Below are 23,150 nucleotides of genomic sequence, written 5' to 3' on the forward strand. Positions count from 1 at the left end.
TCCTAATCTGATATGACTGGTGTCCTTGTAAGAGGACATTTGGACACAGGCACAGATGGGAGACCACATGAAGATACAGGAAGAAGATGGCCAGCTATGAGCCAAGAAGAGAGGCTTCAGAAGAAACCAAACCTGATGACACTTTGTTTTCAGGGTTTCAGCCTCCAGAATTATGAGAAAATAAATTTCTGTGGTTTAAATCACGACAGTTCATGGTACTTTGTTATTATAGCCCTAGCAAACTAATACCAATATGTAAATGACAGAAAGGTTTTTATGGATGTTATTTCTTTTTAATAAAAAAAGATCAACCTGGAAAATTAATCAAGATTAGAAAGAAACAGGCAGATAGAAAATGTTTCTTTTCTTTTACTTGAGGACAACATCAATGCATGCCAGAATCACTTAAATATAGAGTATACTGAAACCACTGAAACCAAGAGGTAAAGTTCAATATTTTTGACTGTGCTGATGATTTGAGTCATTAAGGACTTTAGCAATTGATTAGAAACCTAATTATTTCTGAGAATTTCAGGGAAAATCTTTACTTTAAAATCCCAAGAACATTGCAAATTACACCACTTACATTGACTGCTAGTAAAATGACCACTTTAAATAGAACTTTCTTATGTAGCAGAAGAGAAAATTCTGGCTCAAGTGGCAGTAATCACAGAATTTCAGGATATGCCTAGATATCCTGAAATATCTAGGCATATATTTCAGGATATATAAACCAAAAAAAGTCACCCTTAAGGTTTTCTTTAAAGTTTAATGAGCTAAAAATCCATGACTGTACACAAGTTAGAAGATAAACTTTTTAAAAGTATGTGTTTCACTTAAGAATTTCCATTTTAAAAAGCAAAAACCTATTGGAACTAGCCTAAAGAAGAAAAAAAGCCTTAATTTATTGAAAAGCTATGAGGAGTCTCCTTCCAGATCTATGGGCAAGAAGGTACCAGGAACTGGAAAGCAGTCAACATCTTTGGCCACCACCTCTACTTTGTGTCTCTCTAGGCCCTCTTGAGCTCTCATTTCTGTTCCTTTGTTCCTCAGCTTTATTTCTGTCTCCTCACCCCCACTTTCTCTCTTCCCCTCTATGGCCAAAAGTAAAAGGAGTGGTGTCAGGGCATGTATAAACAGAACAGACATACCCACCATCTACAGGAGCTGGGGAAGTCATTTATTGGAGAACTGGGGATGTCTTCCTTGGGCTAATATTCTGAAATTGACATTATGATTTTCATTTCATTACTTATCTTTGAGACAGCATCTTGCTCTGTTACTACAGCCTGGGTAACAGAGCAAGATGCTGGAGTGCAGTGGCATATTCACGGCTCACTGCAGCCTCGACCTCCTATACTCAAATTATCCTCCCACCTCAGCCTACTGAATAGCTGGGGCCTCAGACAATAGACCCAGCTAATTTATTTTTATTTTTTTGTAAAGACAGTGTCTTGTGATGTTGCCCAGGTTGATCTCCAACTCATGAGCTCAAGCAAACCTCCCCACTCAATCTCCCAAAGTGTTGGGATTACAAACATGAGCCACTGTGCCTGGCCATGATTTTCACTTTAAAAAATCCACATGTATAACTTTTCATCAACACTTTTTTGATTAAAAAAAGCCATACATTACGTAAAGGCATGATTTCATGGGTAAAATGGTGATATACCAATTGAAATTGGTGATGTGTTTTATATTTTCCCCTTCATTATCATGTAGTGTTCTATGTACCTCAATACCTTAATTTCTAGGATTTAGGGTCTCTGCTAGGGGAGCAGAATTCTGAGCTGAACTTTTATTAACTGGCACTAAAACTGCAGTCATTGGAGATAGGGAATAAGTAACAAAAGTGTCTGTACACATATATACATCGTCTTAAATTTTGAATGCAACTTGCAAAGGAACAAAGAACCACTTTTCAAAGTAGGAGTATCTATTTCCTTCACAGTAAAGGTATGTTTGAACTGCCTTTACTGAAGAATCTGGTGATAAAGAATTGATGCTTTCAAGATGATAGAATTCACTAAGTTGTTGAAGTCTTTTCTTTGTGGTTTATCCCATTGTTGCATATTTTAAATGGGCTCAGCTTAGCATTACAGTGGTTCTGTGAATGCATGGGTGTCTGTGGATTCAACCAGCCACAGATAAAAAATATTGGGGAAAAAACAAAATAATAATACAACAATAAAAACAATATGTATTTATAAAACAATATAGTATAACAACTATTTATATAGCATCTACATTGTATTGAGTATTACAGGTAATCTAGAGATGGCTTAAAGTATATGGGAGGATATATGTAGGTTATATGTAAATACATCATATTATATCTAGGTCTTAAATGTCTGAGGATTTTGGCATCTGAGGGGCATCTTGGAACCAATGTCTCCGTGGATACCTAGGGATGACTGTACTTTTTAAAGTGGATTATTGTTTGGCAGTTGATAGTTTATTCCCCCTGTAAACTAGGAGGGTGCAGGCTGATACCTAGGCAAAATGGAGCTGACAATGAATAAGCTTAGCACCGGACATAGAACCTCCTCCACACCAGGGCATAGGGGAGGGAGTTAGTGCAACTCTCTCACTTGCAGAGATTAAGGGCAACCTCACTGTTTCAGGAAGCAGAGCAGCCCAGACATGAGTCATTCACACAACAACATGCAAAACCTATCAGACATGATTCTTTCAGCCTGCAAATGACAGAAACCTTACCCTGAATGATCTTGAACAAAAACCAAATGAATTAGCTCATATAACTGGAAAGTCCAAGGATAAGGTCAGCTTAAGGTGTGGCTTATGTAGAAACTCATATGATGTAACCATAACCTAGTTCTTGCCATCTCTTGGTTTGCCTTGATTTATTCTAACATAAATTCTACCCTCAAAAATTGAGATAGTTGCCTGAAGCTATGTAGCATCTTTAATTCCAGGCAAAATGGCCCTTGCCCTGGACCCTACATGATAGAGAGCTCTTCTCCAGATCTGTCCCTCCTCATGGGACAAAGGAGCCTCTGGGCCCAATGGGACATATCCTCCTGGAACCTTCTCACATCCTTTTAGACCACACCCTGGATACCACAGACCCAAGGATTTCCTGTTCCAAGTCTCCAAGCTAGTTGTTGGCCCCTTGTGTAGACCAAAGGTATACCTTTGGTCTACACAAGGGGCCAAGAACTGCCAATGTATACACATGAGGCCAAGAACTGCCAATGTATATACCTTTGGGCACAGGCATTAGCTGTTTGCAGAGGATGTGGATGGAATTTGAATGAACAGGCTAAGCTGTTCACAAATGACTGAGTCCTCTTGTTGCGCAGAATTGAGGCAAGAGTGAGAAGGAGACAGGAGAAATAGTGAGAAGAAGATGTGATTTTTCCATCCGGCCATGTTCCAGAGCTGAAATCTGAGGATTTTAAGAACTTGAACCTGACCTCCCAGGTCATTATGAAAGAGTATTCTGTCCATGTAGGAGAAAAGAACAGTTGTTTTTAACATTATGCTTAAATTTATAATTTTCACATATGTAGGTATATAGTTCTATGTTTAGAATACAGGGCCTCCATTTGTTCTCTTGCTATGTGACCTGCAGTATCACGGTCAAAACTGCTTAGTTAAAACCTTTCACCTTTTCAAATTTAATCAAAGAAGAGGGAGCAACTATTCTAGAACTCCCAGGAGAAGTCTTAACATTTTCTCTGATGGGATAATTTAAGGTCACATTCCCACTTCTGAACCAATCGCTGTGGGACTAGGAATATTTTGGGTCCCAAGTTTTATTCCCTAGGATTTAGGATTGTATTCGTTTGTTATTGCACTGCTATAAAGAAATACCTGAGACTGGGTAATTTATAAAGAAAAGAGGTTTAATTGGCTCCCGGTTCCACAGGCTGTGTGGAAAACCTGGCAGCATTTGCTCAGTTTCTGGGGAGACCTTAGGGAACTGAAAATCATGGCAGAAGGCAAACTGGGAGCCAGTAATTCATACAGCTGGAACAGGAGGGAGTGAGAGAAGTGGGAGAGACTACACACTTTTAAACAACCAGATTTCACAAGAAGTCATCCACTCTTATGAGAACAGTACGAAGAGAATGTAAGGTCTCATAAACCACTCATGAGAACCTGTCCTTATGACTTCATCACCTCCCACCAGGCCCCACCTCCAACATTGGAGATTACAATTTAACAGGAAATTTGGTAGTGACACATATCCAAACTATACCAAGGATGGAGGTCCACCTAGCCTATCCAGACTGAAACTGGGGGAAGATCCCATACATAAGTTGGGACAGCTGCTGGGAGGAAGATGAGTGGATTTTTAAGCTAGGTGGCCAGGCATAGTGCTGATCGATTTTGTCTGGTATTCAGCTCTATGCTATTGACACCTTGTTTTACAGAATGGCCTGGAAGGACCTGGTTGATCCCAGGAGGAGGGACATTATTATTAGTAAGGAAAATGAGACTACAGACTGGGAAACTGAGGCAGACACTGTATGCATAGACATGCCAAATAGGGGAAGAGAAGAAGAGGAGGAAGAACATTATAGCTCAGGGTGCCCAGGCACCCAAGACATACCAGAGATTCCAGGTTTGTCAGAATTAGACACTCAAGGGAAGAGCCGGGTGATCCAAGTCAGGAATGATGTGTTAAATATAAAAAGCTTGCAGATAAGCTGAGGAACTTGAGACTAGATGGAAACAGGAGTGGAATTGTGCTTGTGGGTAGAGGGCATCCATGGAAAAGACAAAGGCAGAAGAATGAAAACGGGCACTGGCTTTCCCTAACATTCTTTCCAAAGAGCACTCTGTTTGGAGACGAGCTAGTCTCTTGACTGTCATGTTTGTCATTTTAGAACCATTATGATCAAAATAGAGTTTATACACTTTTCAAACTGCATTGGGTAAGAATATTATTAATTTTGTAAAGATTTCCAAGTCATATTTACATTTGCTCTACCACAATTTATAAAATTACAAGCCCTCTATAAATAAGTAGCTTTTATTAATAGCTGAGAGCATTCAATTTGCCACCCTTATATAGATTCACGATATCACTTGCTTTTTTTGTTTTTATTTTTAGAGACAGGGTCTTGCTCTGTCACCACTGGAGGCTTGAGTGTTATGGCACTTATAGCTCACTGCAGCCTACTCCTGGCCTCCAGAGATCCTCTTGCCTTGACCTCTCGAAGCTCTGGGATTACAGGTATAAGCCAAGGCATCCAGCCTATCACTTGCTTTTCTTTTTCTTTTTCTTTTTTTTTGAGACTGAGTCTCGCTCTGTCTCCCAGGTTGGAGTGCAGTGGCATGATCTCGGCTCACTGCAACCTCCGCCTCCCAGGTTCAAGTGATTCTCCTGCCTTAGCCTCCCGAGTAGCTGGGATTACAGGTGCGTGCCACCACGCCAAGCTAATCTTTGTATTTTTAATAGAGATGGGGTTTTGCCATGTTGGTCAGGCTGGTCTCAAACTCCTGACCCCGTGATCTGCCTGCCTCAGCCTCTGAAAGTGGGATTACAGGCGTAAGCCACCACGCCCAGCCTATCATTTGCTTTTCTTTGACCATGTTTTCTGCATGATGTTTACACTTCTATAGGCTTAGCTTTCTGGCTAGAACTTTTTAATTTTGCATGAAATAAAAGTGTAGTACCTTGTATATTACAGGGACTCACCAAACACTATATTTATATGGAAGAAAGCAAAATGGCCTTTATAAATTTCCCAATGCATATCTTATTAATAGAAATTTGAACCTGGAGGAGTATTTGGAGAGCATTCTTGTCCATCTTTTCTCTTCCTGATAGAGGAGAATTCTATATCAGAGGGTGATTAACTACCTTATATAGGCATTTCAAACACAGGAGCTGGATTAATGAGGAATCTGAACCTCAGGACATCTGAAAATCACTGCTTCCTATTCTGCCTAGACACAAGCCTGGCTTTAGATAAAGACTAAAAAACACTTCCTTTTCTATCAATAATTTTGAAACATTAATAGTTGTTTTATTAAATTTAAAAAAATTTAATACGTGAGACACGGTGGCTCACACCTGTAATCCCAGCACTTTAAGGGGCCAAAACAGGCGTAACACCTGAGGTCAGGAGGTCAGCCTGGTCATCATTGTGAAACCCCATCTCTGCTAAAAATACAAAAAATTAGCTGGGCATGGTAGCAGGTGCCTGTAATCCCAGCTATTTGGGAGGCTGAGGCAGGAGAATTGCTTGAACCTGGGAGGCGGAGGTTGCAATGAGCCAAGATCACATCATTGCACCCCAGCCTGGGCGACAAGAGGGAAATTCAATCTCAATCAGTCAGTCAATCAATAGAAAAAAAATCCAATGGGGAAAAGGTTTACTTCTCAGAAATTCTCAAGAGTGGGATAGGCCTTGGAGATCATTTAGCTTAAAACCCCACTTGATACAAGAATCACCCCCTCCTTTATTGGCTTTGAAAACAAATGTCAGTAAACTGTTGAAAAGTTCAGCAATTCTATAACCACTAACAAAATGAGATCAAGAGAAAATGGTTTTAAAACACTGGATGTAAGTTAACTGTTAGGTAGTAGCAGCAGCACCATCAAAAACAAAAGAGAATAGTCCCTGTTAGCTCCTGGCACAAAGAACAATTTCATTTCATCTCATTTAAGCTGAAACTTCAAAATTGTAAAGTCATAGCAGTGTGAAAATCACCAACTTATAAAATATCTTAATATGAAGGTTTAATGGCCCAAAGAAAAATGAGTAGGGTGAGCTTATCTGGAGTAGCCCATCTCTTCTTTTATTTTGTGATAAACCTAACAAGAGCATTGAGAGTTCCAGTCTAGATTTTGCAGCACAGCACTTATTCCAGCTTCTTACCAATTATTTTTCACACTATATCAACACTAAGCACATATTAGCTTGTGATATTTAGAATGCATAGAAATCTTTAATAGCATGGCCTCAGGCAACTTTTACAACTCATATTCCCAGAAATTACACTGTCAAATTCATGTTAGCGCTCACTGATGTTTGCATTCTCTGGACTATATGTTTTCGCCAGCAAGCAGTGTTCAGTAACTTCAGTGAAATTGTTTGTAGATTGTGAGAACGATGGAATGTTGATAGAACTGAAGGGTCCCAGATAGATTAAGAAGATAATTTATCCTTCTCATTTCATAGGAAACTTAGGCTCACACCAGTCCTTCAGGTCACTTGGTTGGTTAGTAACAACTCTAGAATTAGATAATTTTGTGGTTCAATGACATTATCAAGGACATAGTTTTCAGTTCTGTCCTTCTCAACATATCAACTTTTCCCATAGACTCACTTATCTCATGATAAGTAACTAAATCAAACCTGGAAATCCCAGCCTGGCCAATATGGTGAAACCCTGTCTCTACTAAAAATACAAAAATTAGCTGGGTATGGTGGCCCAGGCCTGTAATCCCAGCTATTCAGGAGGCTGAGGCAGAAGAATCTTTTGAACCCAGGAGGCAGAGATTGCAGTGAGCTGAGATTGCACCACTGCACTCCAGCCTGGGCGACAGAGCGAGACTCTGTCTCAAAAAAAAAAAAAAAAAATCTAGAAATTACATTCAGACACAGTAATGTCCAGCTGAGGAAGAGGAAGGTGTCTTCCTTGCATTTTAAGAGAAAGAGAGCCTTTTCTAGAAGCTTCCAGTAGGTTTGTCATTTCTGGATAGTAAGAATTGAGGGATGTATCCTTTCTAGAACAGTGACTGGAAATAAAGTGAGAGTGCCATAGACCAGTTAGGATTTATCTACTGAGAGTCAGGCCAGCCTCCCTCCCTCAAATACATGGCTATATAGAGAAGGGTAGCTACTTGAACAAGGGCATTTTAGCACCTGTGTGTAAAGAAATAGGTATTAAGTAGGCAACCAAAAGAACTTTCTACACTGGATAAGGGGCCCAAAGCCTTAAGCAACAGCTGAAGATCACTGGAAATAACATTTCAGAAACCTGCAGAGCATTATTCAGCTGTCTCTTGCTCTACTGTGGCTATCATTTTCTTTTTCTTGATTCAGGATTATGTATGCAACTGAAGAGTTTCCAGTAACTCAACAAAGCTAAAAAGTGTCTCCCCAGTAAGAACCAAATAGAATGGTACCAGATAGGGAGTGAGGTTTCTGTCCAGACTGTTGCTGGGTAGATAGAAGAGACTTAGGAATAATTCATCAGAGTCAGCTTTAATTTATATGCTGTTCACTTTAAATCCTAGCATGGATATAATAGACTCAGAAGTATAAATGAAAATCATAACATCTCATTGTTTCATGGGTTGTCAGTACTTCCAAATGATTGCTAAGCTTTCAAAATAGTCACCATGGATAGCGCTATGCTTTTTGAATAACTGCTGATGCCATTTCAGATCTTTCTTTTTAAATTGTTACCATAGTCAGCTTGGGCCCCTTCTTTTCCTTGCTGCTTTTTCATTTATCCTCTCCAATGCACACAACTAGTTCTTTATAGCCTAGTCCCAACTTTGACCAAAAATGGATGATCTAAAACAATCAATTACCTGTTCATCACATATGGCTCTGAATACCTTTCTGCTATTTCAAAAACAAATTCTTTGTTTCCATTTCTCAACCATCCTTAAAGACTGATGACCTGCCACCATGAAGATGTACATCTTTTAAATGCTCTGCATATTGTCAAGGATATTGCAAAGGAAGAGGTTCAAAGACATTTTAAACAATATTAGCAATGCCAAAATAAGTGAATAATTCCCAATAGAGAACACTCCCAAGGGTGAAAATTACTTTTGGTACTTCATTTTAGCATGTTTGTTAAAAGATGAGCCAAATTAAATTACAGTTATACTTTATATGTACATAAACCCTATGCATGGGTTTGTGAGTGTACAATCGTAAAATCTCCTGCATATTTTTAAAATGAAAATTAAAACTGAATGGAAGGAGAAGAAAAATCAGCATGTAAAATGTCATGGGAGGAAACACCTGCTAGGAAACATAAATGTAAAAAAGATCTAACAGCTTTCCTTTGTAATTTTACCCAGAAAAGTAGTAATATTTAGAAATAAAAATGTGAAAAGGCAGTAGCATTCCAATGTTTTCTAACACATTTAAAGGCTAAGCTCCGTGGTCAACATATCAAGGATCTAAAAACCTGTAATAAACTTTTTTTAAATATCAATTTCAAAATACATTTTATTCTATTATTTTAGTTGTTTTATTTTAATTGGTGAAATTTTAGGAATAAATTTTAATGTCATTAACTTTAAATTTTATGTATTCATGATGTAATATTCCAAAGATGACATTTACATTTTAACTAAATGTTTCATTTTGTTGCATATCACTGAAACTTCAGAAATCATAAATATACTAACCTTTTACTCCTAAAGCATGCACACAGTCACTCTTTAATAATTCAAGGACTTTCCATAATGATGAAGCCATACTGATGAACTCAGTAGGAAAATACTAATATGATTAAACAAAGCTTAAATAATTCATTGTAGAAACGATGCATAATAGAGCAAGAAAAATAAATTCTAACTGCTCAAAATATTTTACCTTTTCTTACACCAATGCATATTTCTTAAATCATAGTGACAGTTTTTCCTCTCTTTTGTTGAAACACATGACAGCTATTCATATAATGGAGCAGGTGCAAAAGATAAATGCTTTCCTATTAAAGTCAAGAATGTCAGCATTCTATATGCAATGATGGGCAGACGTCCATCATTTTTGCATAAGTTATCTCCTGGGAAAGCTATCACTAGACCTTATTACTATACTATCAACTTATTCTCATCTCAAATTATTTTTATTCAAATGCGGTCAGCTGATTTCCACTTTACTTTTTTAGATTCACTGATTGATAGGTGATAAAAGAAAAAAGTCATGCAAAACAGAAAAAAAGCTTCTTAACAATTTCATTTAACACCAAAAAAATTTAATCATTTGGATATAGCATTTTGTAATTATGATGTATCATCAGCAATTACTAAATATGGCTATATAAAATAACATTTAAAACTGGGAAAACAGTAAATAATTTTTGTAAATAGAATTATGATTGATTCCAAAATGAATTAATTAGAGCCAGTAATGAATAAATTAATTCTAAAGCTTCTTTGTAATGGAAATAAAAGTTCTTACTATGGCTTAATATTTTTCATTTCTTTTACTTAAAGATGATTATGCATTTTTTCAGATGATTAGAAATTAAAAGCCATGTTCAGGTTGTGTAATTAAAGGATGATTTTTTTCACAATTTATTGAAGGTGACATGATATTCTACAGAGAATAACATAGTCTATTTGAATTGTTTTGAGCCAAGAAACTAAATCAGAATTTCTTATAGCGAAAAGATAAAAAAAATAAGACTCTCCCCAAACCATCAATTAATGGGATTTTGAAAAGTATGCGAAAATGTCTGTAAGTAGGGAATTAAGGAAAACTGGATATACTTTTAATATTCTAACAGTTAACATGCTTTTGAGATATGAATCTCTCTAATAAAAAAAGATATACTTAAATCTGGCAATGACCTTTTACATATATATATATATGTGTATATATATATGTATACATTGTTAAATTGTTATCATAGTCGGTTGGCTTGGGCCCCTTCTTTTCCTTGCTGCTTTTTCATTTTTCCTCTCCAATGCACACAACTGGTTCTTTATAGCCTAGTCCCAACTTTGACCAAAAATAGATGATCATATATATATTAACGGGTCTCATTGTGTTGCCTAGGTTGTTCTTAAATTACTGGGCTTAAGCAATCCTCCCACCTAGGCCTCCCAAAGTGCTGGTATTACAGGCATGAACCACTGTGCCTGGCTGGTAATCTTATAAATAGTCAAAATAAGTACAACCTCCAGGTATTCTTTCTAATTTTTCTATCTATAAGGATCCCACCTTTATCTAGAATTATGAGATTAAAGCTCTAACCTGTGGCAAGTTTAATAAAACTTGAATATTGTGGCCTCCGTCTGTCTGTTCCCCATATCTTAGTGCCGGCACTGTATTTCCAACTGAAGAATAAGACAGACAGGATTTACCCAGCATGTATATCCCCCAAGATTGCTACTGAAGAAATCTATCACCAAGATAACCATAAAGGCAAACTGAAAGTACTATAAGACATCCTCCGTTCACAGTGAGGTTCCGCATCCACTCTTAAGTGAGGAGAAACTCCTGGAAGCAACTAAGGAGAAAACTTGCGACAGGATAAGCAAACTCAGTTGTCTAGATGGCCTTAATGGTGGCAAAGGCAGAGGAAGTTCTGAGATTTTGGTGGAGCAAAAGAGATTACTTATTTCCACGTTGCTATTTCAGCTCCTAAACAAACCAAAGTCAAAATTTCTGCCTCATAGAGAAATCAATCTTTGATCCAAAGTAAGATCTGTCTTCCTGGAGTTACAGCCATCTCAACTTAGAAAAATTTAGTTTTTCCTTGCTCAAGCAAGTCCAGCCTTGATATCTTTTTTTTTTTCAGCCTTGATGCCTTTAATGAAAACTTTTAATACTTATAATGTCCAGTTTCATTTACCCTCACTATGAAAATAGATCATTTTTTTTCCTACCGTTTTTGATATCACATGCCCTGTACTCTCAAGTTCAACTGAAGCCATGTTTATTTTATATCAAAGTACTGCAAATAGCAAAAATATCAAATACATGTTTATACTTTCATCTTCCAAATTTTGCCTAACAGGTGTAAGTTTTCCATAAAAGAAGTTGGTGAAACAATTATTAATGAAAATATCAGAATATTACTGAATTTTAATGAAGAACTATGATATTGAAACAAGTCTGGCATAATTTTATTTTATTTTTTATTTTTTGTTTGTTTTTTTGAGACAGAGTCTTGCTCTGTCCCCCAGGCTAGAGTACAGCAGTGGGATCCTGGGTCACAGCAACCTCCACCTCCTGGGTTCAAGAGATTCTCCTACTTCAGCCTCCCGGGTAGCTGGCACTACAAGGGCCTGCCACCACGCCTGGCTAATTTTTGTAGTTTTAGTAGAGATGGGGGTTTCACCATGTTGGCCAGGCTGATCTTGAACTTCTGACCTCAAGTGATCTGCCCACCTCAGCCTCCCAAAGTGCTGGGATTACAGGTGTGAGCCACTGTGCCTGGCCTATTTAAAAAATTCTCTAATATTCCCCTTAAATTGTAAAGAGTCCTTATTTCTTTAATTTGGGTAATAAAAACATATTATCATCAATGCAATCAAGATTTCACACAAAAAATTATAATAATATCAATCACTACCTCAAAGAGGAGGCTTTTGAGTAGTGGACCATTTTTGTGTAATAATACATGTAAACAAAATTAGAATTGATTTTTTTTTTCCCCGAGACAGAGTCTTTCTCTGTCGCCCAGGCTGGAGTACAGTGGCATGATCTTGGCTCACTGCAATCTCTGCCTCCTAGGTTCAGGCAATTCTCCTGCTTTAGCCTCCCAAGTAGCTGGGATTACAGGTATGTGTCACCACGCCCAGCTAATTTTTATATTTTTAGTAGAGACAGGGTTTCACCATGTTAGCCAGCCTGGTCTCAAACTCCTGACCTCATGATCTGCCCACCTCGGCCTCCCAAAGTGCTGGGATTACAAGAGTGAGCCACCACGCCTGGCAGAAGTATTTATTTACTGTCTGGTAACAATGATGAGAAAATAACAACATCAGATACAATCATAGGGTATATCCTCCAATCTTCAAAACATATGTAAATTTATATGTCAGATGCTTGAACATTCTATATTTATACGACTTTATGTTCAAAGGGAATCTACATCTGAAGATTGTGAAATGAGCTAGGAAGAAGAATATTAGAAAAGTCAGAAAAATTTTAACTATAAAATCTTATTTGAAGATCTTTTTCAGCCCTTATGATTTCAAATTACCACACAAGTCATAATGTAAAAGTAATGAAATACTCAAAAAAATGTTTAATAGAATTAAAGTTTTTAACTTTAGGGAATTTGGAAGTTCAGTTATTCTCAAAGAGGCTGTAAGGTTGATTAAAATCCTGAAGGAAGCCTGAAAGAAAAAAGACGCATTCATTGTTGGAAATATAATACAATGCTAACTCTCAAGTTTCACATTCAGACTAGAAAGCTTAAGTTCAAGGCCATTACACCAACTTTTACAGAAATATAATGTTTCCCAACTCCTGTTTCATCCCTTGAAAAGCTGTACATGAGTAATAATGATTATCAACTTAAAGTAGTCACATACACCGGAGTAAATTGGAAATGAAAAGCTTCTTCAATTACCCAAACTAACATAAATGATTTATTTCCTTCTGCCAACATGAAAGGGAATGTTGATGAAGGATAGCATTGACTCACACTGCACTAAGGTTAGAAAGCTCACTCAGCACAAATATTCCCAGAAAGGGTTCAACTTGGCAGGAAAGAAACTATCTATTCCAAAAGGTCACCACATCTGTTCAACTTTTTGTCTGCTAAGAAAAAAGTCCTGTCAAAGTTCATTACTGTAAAGCAGCAGCTGTTCTGTAGAATAGTATTGTCTAAAAGACAATTGCTTCTCTTATTCCCCAATGCAGCTTCTCCACTTCAACAGACTATTTCTTGTCTTCCTTGACACCATTCTTAGTCACAGCCCCATTCTTTGCTCTTCCATCTCAAATATCTACTTCCAAATATTTCTCTACATTTTTATAGTCTTAAGATCAGCTGAATATCACTGCTGTCAGTCAGCCTACCGCACTCCCAACTCTATATAATGGCCTATAAATCCTGACATAATCTTATCCCTGCATATGTCTCCGGCCACAATGAACTTCCAGTTTCTCTAACGCCCAAGCTCTGTCTCATCTTGGAGCCTCCACCTGGTTCATTCCTTCTCCCACTCATCTTCTAGCTGACTCCTTATCATATTTTAGTGGTTGCTGAAACCCTACTGCTTCAATAAATAGGTCTTTCCTGTTTATCTCAAGTACATTCTCCACGCTTATTGCCCCTAATTTTAGTCCCTTCTTTTCTTCCCAGCAGTATCACAATTTTAAATTATTGGCTTTGCTCTTCACTTCTTTTTTGTATGCACCCAGGAATATAAGCTCCACAAGGGCAGAGCATTGCCTGTGTTGTACAACTTATATTTCCAATGCCTGGCACAAGGCAAAAACTCAATAAATGTTTATTTAATCAACTCCTTTCTACTTGGATCTACCTTTTTCTGACTCCCTTTATTCTTATCTAATCCAGAGAAAAATAATCTTATTACTTACTCAATGTTATCATTACAATTCAAGTTAACATGTATACCAACTATATGTCAAGAACTATAAGGTGCTGCTATTGCAGCTATTATTTACTGTTTATTATGTGCAAAGTATCATACAGAGAGGTATTCTAAGCAATGCCCAGGCTGAGTGGAAGGAGCATTGTGATCTATAGCAATATGTTATCAACACCACCATGTGAACAAGCAATTAGTTTTAATCCCTATTTTATAGAGGAAGAAACTGAGACATATGGGGGTTAATAATATAACCAAGATATCACAAACAGTAAGTGATAGAGCTGAAATTCTATACTGTATTGAGTAAAACACAATTTCCTTTATAAGCTGAGTAGGCAGAGAGAGGGAACAGTAAAGTGACAAGGAAAGAGAGCATCTGCTTAAGGAAAACCAGCAAAATTTGTTTGGAGATGCCAGTGGAAATGAGCTTTGGAAAAAAGTTAAGAGTTTTAATTACACTATAAATACCTGGAATTGGTGCAAGAGGCTCTTATCAGAAAGAAAATAGCGAGACCAAACATAGAGGAAAAAGAGATATTAACTGTGCACAGAAAATAGTAATGGCAGGGTCGTTATCTATTGTCCTGTCTCTTGGGCCCAAATTGTGAAGGTCCTTTCCTATATCACTAAGGAATTTAGCTGTGGCTGAAAAAGGAATAAAGATGCAATGAAGGTTTAAAAATTACTGTGAAAATAACAGTATATCTATTCTCTAAGTTATTAGTAACACTTGTTTATTATCTGTTTCCGGTGGCTATTCCCTCAGCAACTAGAATTTCAGTTTTTTGATGGCAGGCACTAGATTTTACACTTTCATAGAGAGGGGTTATGAAAGTTGACTCTTGAAAATATCAGTGGACAAGAAGAAGAAAAGTTAGAGGAGACTAGAGAGAGGCCAGGCACTATACCAGGTGGTGCCAATGGCACCATGATTAAAAAAAAAAAAAACTGTCCTTGCCCTCAAGGGGCTTGTATTGTTACAGAGATGATGAATGGTGTAAGTTCTGACAATAGAGTAAATAGAAGAAATACAAAAGGTTACAGCTCCAACGTCTGCAAAACAAAATTATAGTATTCCAAAATTAACTCCAACAGATATTTAAATTACAGTGGTATTTTCCAAAAGTTTTTAAGCACCACTTTTTCAAGACTAAAAATAGTAATTTCTATGATAATGAGTACTTATAAAACAAAAGCTGCAACACATTTATTTACATAGAACAGTGGAAAGTCTCCTCCAAAACTTTATTGATGTGGTTACCATCAATTCTCCTCGGTGAATAATTCCACCCAGCATTTGCTTTTCTACATTGCCTGCCTGTGGCTTTCTACAGTAAAAGTTCTTGAACTGGAGAAACTTAAATAACTTTTTTTCTCTTTCAGTAAGAAGCAATTATCTTCAATTTTCTTCACACAGTCCTACCATATTTCCATTAGAATATTTACCCAAAGTCCCAAACGACTAAAGACAGACAGACACACACACACACACACACACACAGTCACATACGTATGCATGCGCATGCACACGTGCACACACATACACACAAATAAAGCTTGTTTGTATTAGGAAAAGGCTGAGTTAAAGGTGTGTACATGATTCTCTCTTATTTATCCTATAGAAGGCACATCATTTTTTTCAGTCATTCACTCTAGAGAGCCTCACATTTAGCATCATTTTATAAATCTAGGTTACTGCAAAGCTATATTACCACAAAATCATGAAAAGTCAATATGTACTTTTTTTCTTTTATTTTTTCTTTTTGGATAATATGTAAATATGTGTGATAAACTAGGCACTGACAAGCATAGAAATTTAGTTTTAACAGCACCTTGGAAAGCATTTAATCGAGGGAAAGCAATTTAGGTACAGTAGTCCCCACCCGTCCACATAGGGCAGATATTGCTACAGATCCCAGTGCTCCTTCTCACCAAGCCTGGGCATTGATTGCTCAGATTACATCTCCACATGATGCTCCAGGTAGCCACTATCTTGTAAGAGAAAACATTTATGGTATATGATTCTTCTCTTAGTATATAAAATATATCCTGCAATTCAAGGCACTTGAAAGCTACAATCTATTTTCAGCTACCATAGGACCTATTATTTAGTAAAGTGCTTCTTAGTACCTTGAAACATCCTAATCATTTAACAGCATTACTGCCGTTTACAAATATTAATAGATTATGCATATGAACAACTTTTGCTTGCACTATGCATTTGGTGCTCCTGACCACCTTATACTGCACCTCAGCACTGTGTGACCCAGCTCATTTGCCCTATGAGTTCCCCCTCCAGCTTCTTGGGGGAAATTACAACTTCTGTCCACACCTTATATTAAGGCTATTTTGAAGGGCCCACTCCACAGTCACTCTCACCCAAACCCATGTTTGTAGACTGTTTCCTCATTAGGTCTCCAGCCCAAACATCTCCAGCTCCAGATTCACAATTCCAACTTCTGGTTGGAGTTACTACATGCATGTCTTACTATCACTACAAATTCAACAAGCAGACTTCATCCTTTTCACCAAAAGATTCTTGCCCTTCTTCCTGTTTCCCTCCTTAATAGTAACAGCATCCCTCTCTTCCAGTCACCCACAATGGAGACTTTGGGGTCTCTTCTAAGGACTCACTCCCTACTTCTAAATGATCACTAGGACTTGCCAATTCTAACTGTGAAATGTCATTCAAGTCAGTCAGTTCTTCCCAATTTCCAGTGCTACCATCCTTGTTTGGGCTTTCATCTGTGCTCTTTTTAATCCCTGACACTCTCCTCCTAACTGGTTTTCCTACCTGAATCTTTCCTTCTTTAAACCATCCACCCAACCCACTTCCCCATCCCCATAATAACACCATCAAGGTATATTTCCTTACAAATGTGATTGTGCTATTGTCCAGCCCTCCTAAAAAACAAAACAAAATAACAACAATGAATGTTTTCATGTTCCTTCAAAATAAAGGCTGTATCTCCATGTCACCTTTAAAGTCCAGATCTCTATGTGGAGATTTCAAGGTTGGCCACAAATAGGCCCAAGTGTGTTTCTCATTACAGTGTCATGATTAAAATCTCAGCCACTGAAGCCAGATTGCTCATCTCACCTGCGTGACATTGAGCAGGGCCACTGCACACAACTGTCTAGGCTGAGGGTCCCCACACAAGGCTGGCTGCGGGGTGAGTGAGTGTGGGAGCATAGTCCACACACCATTCACCACACTATCTTTCAGCACAGGGCTTCTACGGGCTCAGAGGAAGTGGCACCATTTTCTATTTCACATAAAGACAATAAAAAGGTTAGTTTCTTTGTCTGTAAAGTATGGCTAATACTAGGATTTACCTCAAGGGATTGTTGTGAGGTTTCAGTGAGTTAACACATGTAAAGCCCTTAGAACAGTGCCCAGAATATTATAAATGTCCAATAAGTGTCAGCTGTTATGTTCTCACCTTATCTGTTCCTTATAAGTGAATAATGGAATTGTACATACTATTGTTCAGGTGTAATCTGTGCTTTTTCACCTTCATGTCTATTGCTTATTCTGCTTCCTCCCCTGAAAATTTCCTCCCCTGGCAGCTTCAATCTGCCTGTTGATAAACTGTCCATTCTTCAAGCTCAGCTGGGAGACCAGGATTACCTCCATTAAGCCTTACTTGATCTCCATGTATTACATGAGTTCTTTAGACTTCAACTCAACTCTTAGGCACCCATCATGGAACTCACTGTAGAAATAGTTTTTCTTTTCTCTTTTTTTGAGATGGGTTCTCACTCTGTCGCCCAGACTGGAGGTAGTGGCACAGTCTCAGCTCACTGCAACCTCTGCCTTTTGTGCTGAAGCAATCATCCCACCTCAGCCTCCTGAGTTGCTGGGACTACAGGTGTGTGCCATCACCATGCCTTGCTATTTTTTTTGTATTTTTTGGTAGAGATGGGGTTTTGCCATGTTGCCCAGGTTGGTCTTGAATTCCTGAGCTCAGGCTATCCACAGCCTCAGTTTCCCAAAGTACTGGGATTATAGGCATGAGCTATTGCGTTCGGCCTGATATTTTATAGTATCTAAACTTACACTTATCTCAAGGCCTTGTCTTCATTGAAAGATCTCAAGTGCCTTATGGTAGCCTGTGAAGTTCCTCTTTATGTTTTCACAGCGCCTCTAGAATTACAGTGACATAATGGGCTCATAATAGGTAATAATATAACCATTTATTGGGCATCTACTTTGTGTTGGGTACTATAAAAAGTGCTTTATACATAGTATTTAAATTACATCTCACATAACTTTTGTGGTATTGCTTCCTTTTCTCTAGGAATACTTAGGTAATTTAAATAATTTGCTTAGTGTTAAACAGTGAAAAACTGTTGGGGCAGAGATGAGAATCCAAGATATATCTGGCCCTGAGATTGAGCTCCTTCTACTTCATGGCCCTATCTTGCCTGGCTCCTTCCCCTGCCCAAGAGTTTTAGTGATTATGTATTATATTCTAGGAGTTTTTCCTAAATTATTCCTAAGCTTCCTTGAAAAATAGTTATTATTTTTCCTGTGTTCCAGATGAGGAAATCAAGTCTCAGAGATGTTAAAGAATTCATCTTAGATTTCACAGCTAGTAAACTCCAGATGCAACTTTGAACCTAACTCCAGAAGCCTCCTGCCCACTCTACCCCTACTCCTCGATAATGCTCTCTTCACATTTTGGGAGAAGTCCCTCGAGAAAAATGGATTGCCTTTACTATTATTAGGGTTCTTCTATGTGGTTTTATTTTATTTAAACAGCTTTTGACGGAAATCATCACTACATACACTTACAGAAAAAAATGTTAACCTACACTATATTTTGATCACCTTTTGCCCTTATACATTGACTGCCTAATCATCATAACAAACTTCACACACAAAAAAGTGCTGGTGCTCCCAAGAATTTGATGAAGTTTAACATCAAAGTGATCTTGAATTTGAAAGAATAAAAATTGTTTATACAAACAATAGATCAAGAATATGTTGAGGGATCCATATTTAGTACTGGTCATTGTTAATTTCACCAGACCATTAAGTTTTGCCTGAAACTTCTAGAAGATCAGGATAAAAAAACCACACCAAGAGCAATAAGTAGTCACTGATATAGAATACCAAAACAAATCTTGAACTTAATGCAATGCACACAAAGCAGAAGGAAAAATGGAAAGATGAAGGATTCGAATTACCTATTCGATTTTAAAATAAAATAAGAATATACTTTCTGTTTTGGGACAGGGTCTCACTCTGTCACCCAGGCTAGAGTGCAGTGGCATAATCATAGCTCACTGCAGCCTTCATCTCTCCAGCTCGAGCTATTCTCCTGCCTCAGCACCCCCAAGCAGCTAGGACCACAGGTGCATGCCATCACACTCAGCTAATTAAAAAATTTTTTTTAGTGGAGACAGGGTCTCATTATGTTGCTCAGACTGGTTTTGAACTTCTGAGCTCAAGTGATCCTTCCTCATTGGTCTCCCAAACTGCTCAGATTACAGGTGTGAGCCCCCATGCCCAGGCTAAGAATACAATTTTTAAAAGGGAAAAAAATGGTGGAAGAATTAATGGAAATTAATATGACTTATTTATGAGAAAACATCACTCTATCACTCTATATATACTGGCATATATGCAGTAACTACCAAGCTAGTTAAAATACTTAAGATACAAATGTGATTGAAAATTACATGACTTGAATGTCATTATTCAATCTTACCAAAGCTCCCTATTTAGTTGGAAAAAATTCTATTGATTTTCAGTGGGAAAAAAAGCGCAAGTGAAAATAGAAAAAAATTTAATAGGACTCAAATCTTCCCAAGCAAATAAATAACTCCAAAAAAGTATCCCTCATTATGAAAGTGCTAGGGTTTCTAGAGCTCCCAGAGGACTCAGTAAAACTAGAGACATTTGCAGTGCATTATAAGTGTGTAATTACCATTTAAATGAAGGGAGAAAAGCTGGTGAGTGAAATGAGAAACAGGCATTTTCTCACAGCCAACCAGAAACTGACATTTCAGGCAACAGTCATCTAATCTGCAGTCCGGTTAACAAAGCTATTGTCATTCTGCCACTCTTACTCACTCTTAAGTGGCACTCTCTCCTACCAGAAGGAAACCATAGGTTAAATCTTTCTCTATGATTTTCAGTCACAATTTGCTCATTAGGCTCTAACCTGTTTAATATGTAATTTAACCACATATGTTTAACCAAAAGACAGCCAAGAGACATAAAGGCTTCTCTTCACTTCTACCTTTTTAATTATTTGGGCATCCAAATTGTGAAAGTAAACAAAATGTCAGAGTAAATTCCTATTGGTTATACAATCGTGATTGTTAAGAATCATCTTAACTCACCTGCAGTCCAACAAAGCTTTTCCTATGAACATCCCTGTTTGTGGATTTGGCTGAGCAGCAAGTTGGATGTAGAAAATATTATAGCCTTATTCTGAAAAGGCATTGAACACCCTTTTCAAATGTAGCTAAAAGTTATCACATAGAATTTAAAACCGGAAAAGTATCAAATGTGTTCTGATTAAATAGATTAATAATGAGTTATAGAGTATAAAATATTTGTCAAGAAACACACAAATTAACTGGAAAGACCCCTTTCCCTGCCACGTGTTTCAGAAGTCAAATATATTCCTTTTGGGTTGCTGCTAGCATGAGATTAGTTAACTCTTATGACACGTTTGGCAAAACCAACTGGGGTTTTTTGGTGTGGCTTATGTTGGTTGGATTAATCGTTGCTTCTACCTCAAAAAAAAAATCCCTGAGTATTTCTGAGGTAAGAATATAAATGTGAAGCATAACAGGATTAGTAAATCATGAAAAGAAAGGCTGTGCACACATGATCGGCCATGTGGCAAAAGTGATGGGGTGGTGGGTTTCATAGTGCTACTTTATTCTAGATTTCCCTTTATATCCTCCTTTGGCTGTTTTATTTGATATCTTTTAAAAATTTGTTGCAAGTCAGTGAAACAAGTTAGGCAGACCCTTATAAGCCATTCAATGATCTTTTTGATAATCTTAACCAATGAATCCACAAACTATGACTCCCGGACCAAATCTGGCTCTCTGCATGTTTTTGTACATAAAACTTTATCGAAACGCAGCCACATATGGTCATTTATGTATGCTGCTTTCGTACCACAACAGCAAAGCAGTTGTGACAGGGATCATAAGGCCCCAAAAGCCTAAAATATTTACTGTCTGGACCTTTATGAAGAAAATTTTCTAATCCCTAATTTAAACTTATCTCTTGCTGTTCTAGGTGAAAATTATACTCTCAGATATAACCTTCTACTCTATCCCACTCTGTCCCATTCTACTTCATAAAACCATCCAATTTTTCAATTACAGGCATACCTTGTTTGTTGTACTTCACTTTATCATGCCTCACAAATATTGTGCTTTTTACAAATTGAAGGTTTATGGCAACCTAGTGTCAGGCAAATGTGTCAGCACCACTTTTCCAATAGTATGTGCTCACTTTGTGTCTCTGTATCACAGTTTGGTAACTCTCACAATATTTCAAAGTTGTTCATTATTATTACATCTGTTATGGTGATGCATGATGGTACTACTGTAATTGTTATGGGGGTGCCATAAACTGCACCCATTGTAGACAGTGAACTTAACCAATACATGTTGTGCGTGTTCTGACTGCTCCACTGACTGGCCATTCCCCCATCTTTCTCTTCTCAGATCTCTCTATTCAGTGAGACACAACAATATTGAAATGAGGCCAGTTAATAATCTGACAATGACCTCTAATTGTTCAAATGAAAGGAAGAGTTGTACATCTCTCACTTTCAATCAAAAGCCAGAAATTATTAAACTTAGTGAGGAAGGCATGCCAAAAGCCAGACAGGCTGAAAGCTGGGCCTCTTGTGCCAAACAGCCGAATTGTAAATTCAAAGGAAAAAATCCTTGAAGGAAATTAATACTGCTACTCCCATGAACACAAAAATGATAAAAGAGCAAAATAGTCTTATTGCTTATACGGAAAAAGTTTTAGTAGTCTGGATGGACAATCAAACCAGCCATGAAATTCCTTTAAGTCAGAGTCTAATACAGAGTAAGGCCCTAACTCTCTTCAATTCTCTGAAGGCTGAGAGAGGCAGGAAGCTGCAGAAGAAATGTTGGAATCTAGCAGAGACTGGTTCATGAAGTTGAAGGAAAGAAGCTGTCTCCATATCATAAAAGTGCAAGGCGAAGCACCAAGTGCTAATGTAGAAGCCATAGCAAGTTATCCAGAAGATCTACCCAAGATAATTGATGAAGGTGGCTATGCTAAAAAACAGATTCTGAAAATAGACAAAGCAGCCTGCTACTGGAAAAAGATGCCATCTAGGACTTTCACAGCCAGAGAGGAAAAAGTCAGCACCTGGCTTCAAAACTTCAAAAGGACAGGTTGACTTTCTTGTTAGGGGTTAATGGAACTGATGACTTTAAGTTGAAACCAATGCACATTTACTGTTCCAAAAATCTAAGGACACTTCAGAATTATGCTACACCTACTTGCCTGTGCTCTGTAAATGGAACACCAAAGCCTAGATGACAGCACATCTGTTTACAGAATGGCTTACTGAATATATTAAGCCCACTATTGAGACTTACTACTCAGAAAAAAGATTCCTTTCAAAATGTTAATGCTCCTTGACAATGCACCTGGTCACTCAAGAGTTCTGATGGAGATGTGTATGGAGATGAATAATGTTTTCATGCCTGCTAAGACAACATCCATTCTGCAGCCCATGAATAAAGAGGTCATTTTCACTTTCAAGTCTTATTATTTAAGAAATACATTTCCTAAAGCTATAGTTGTTATAATAGTGATTCTTCTGATGGATCTGGGTAAAGTAAATTGAAAACCTTCTGGAAAGAATCCACCATTATAGAT

General features: G+C 37.6%; 1 protein-coding gene across 3 annotated transcripts in view; it reads right to left on the reverse strand.

Moving 5' to 3' along the window:
• PTTG1IP2 (PTTG1IP family member 2) overlaps positions 1–23,150 on the reverse strand; it is a 126,495-nt gene that overhangs the window by 29,305 nt on the left and 74,040 nt on the right. The window contains exon 3 of one of the 3 annotated variants that reach the window (XR_013524009.1): positions 12,959–13,021. The exons of the other annotated variants lie outside the window; for them this stretch is intronic. The gene's annotated coding sequence lies outside the window, so the exon portion shown is untranslated. Of the gene's footprint in view, positions 1–12,958; positions 13,022–23,150 lie in introns of those variants that run through there. 3 annotated transcript variants of the gene reach the window in all.

The sequence above is a fragment of the Callithrix jacchus genome, chromosome 11 (genome assembly GCF_049354715.1).
Source record: "Callithrix jacchus isolate 240 chromosome 11, calJac240_pri, whole genome shotgun sequence".
Taxonomy (NCBI): domain Eukaryota; kingdom Metazoa; phylum Chordata; class Mammalia; order Primates; family Cebidae; genus Callithrix; species Callithrix jacchus.